This window comes from Harpegnathos saltator, unplaced genomic scaffold (assembly GCF_003227715.2).
Source record: "Harpegnathos saltator strain DR-91 unplaced genomic scaffold, Hsal_v8.6 scaffold38, whole genome shotgun sequence".
NCBI lineage: Eukaryota > Metazoa > Arthropoda > Insecta > Hymenoptera > Formicidae > Harpegnathos > Harpegnathos saltator.
This window is the reverse complement of record NW_020230183.1, coordinates 1,921,697-1,923,085: the sequence shown is the minus strand read 5'-3', so window position 1 is coordinate 1,923,085 and position 1,389 is coordinate 1,921,697.

The following is a 1,389-nucleotide window of genomic DNA, read 5'->3' as shown; positions in this document are numbered from 1 at the left end:
CACACACACACACACACACGTGTATGAGAGTCTTTCTCTCTCTCTCTCTCTCTCTCTCCCCCCTCTCTCTTCCTCGTTGATCGCGGGCGTCGTCCGTGGACACGTTCACTGTGTGCAGTATGAGAGAGAGAGAGAGCGTGGGTCGCTTTGGATTTCGGGCAGTTGGTGGGAGGGGGCAGGGGGCGAGGGGAGGGCAAGGGCGGCGTGACAGTTTCCGTGTCACGTGTCCACCGACCTTAGGCTCCGCCTCCGATTTTCCCTCGAGCCGGATCGTTACCTGGCTCTGCTGCCGGCGGTGGCCCTTTCGACTCCGTCATTCGTCGACGTCCTCACCGTACCGGAACCTCCGGCGACCACGGCGAAGGCGCGGAAGGGGCGCGAGAGTGTCTCTACCCTTCCTCGATCGCGAGGCACCGGATCGAGATAGGAAGAAAAACAAGTGTGTCACCACTATAATGCCGAGCGAACCGCACCAATTTCACGGAGCGGTGACCCTCCGCGCTGTCTGCCCCCCTCTCTCTCTCTCTCTCTCTCTCCCTCTCTCACTCTCTCTTTCTCTGTCCCACTACTACCACCCTCGCACGCCACCACTTCCTCCTCCTCCTCCTCCACGTCCTCCGCCTCCTCCTCCTCCTCCTCCTCCTCCTCCTTCTCCTCTTCCTCCGCCTCCCTCTCCTCTTCTGCGACAAACCGCCGAGCGTAAAGCACCACGCGAACACCGGACGCGCGATTGGCGCGTTTTCTTGCCGCTACCGTCGTCGCCGGCGCCGCCGCTGCCGCCGCAGCCGCGAGAACTCTTTACGGTACACTGCGTCGCGAACGCATCGCGAATCTCCCGCGCGGAACCGCGTTAAGTACCGGACTGGGACGCTTTCGCACCTTGGCGCGGCTACCGACGGCCAGGTGTGTGGATGTGTGCGTGTGTATGCGCGTGTGTTTGTGTGCGCTGTCCGCCGGCTCACACGAAGACACGTATAACGCCGCACCACCACCGCTGCCGCCGCTGTCGCTTCCGCCGCCGCTGCCGCTGCCGTCACCACCACCACCACCACCACCACTGTCTCCGCCGCCGCCTCCGCCGCCGCCGCCGCCGCCGCCGCCGCCGCCGCTACCGCCGTCGTTGTTGTCGTGGTCGTCGTCGTGAAGCGCGTTCTCGTCGCGTTCGAGTCGCGAATTATTATCACCGAGAGAGCGACGATAGCAAGCTGTCAACCGGCGCGAAACACGCAGCGGGGCCCGATACGCAAAGGAAGGCCAGGCGGCCTCGGTCGACCTGATCGCGTACGTACGAGTTTCGTTCCACGCAGCGTGAAACTCTTGGCGGAGGTGCGCGGAGCGCGGCGGCCACCACCAGCCAGCGGAAACGCACGAAATCTCCCGAACACAACC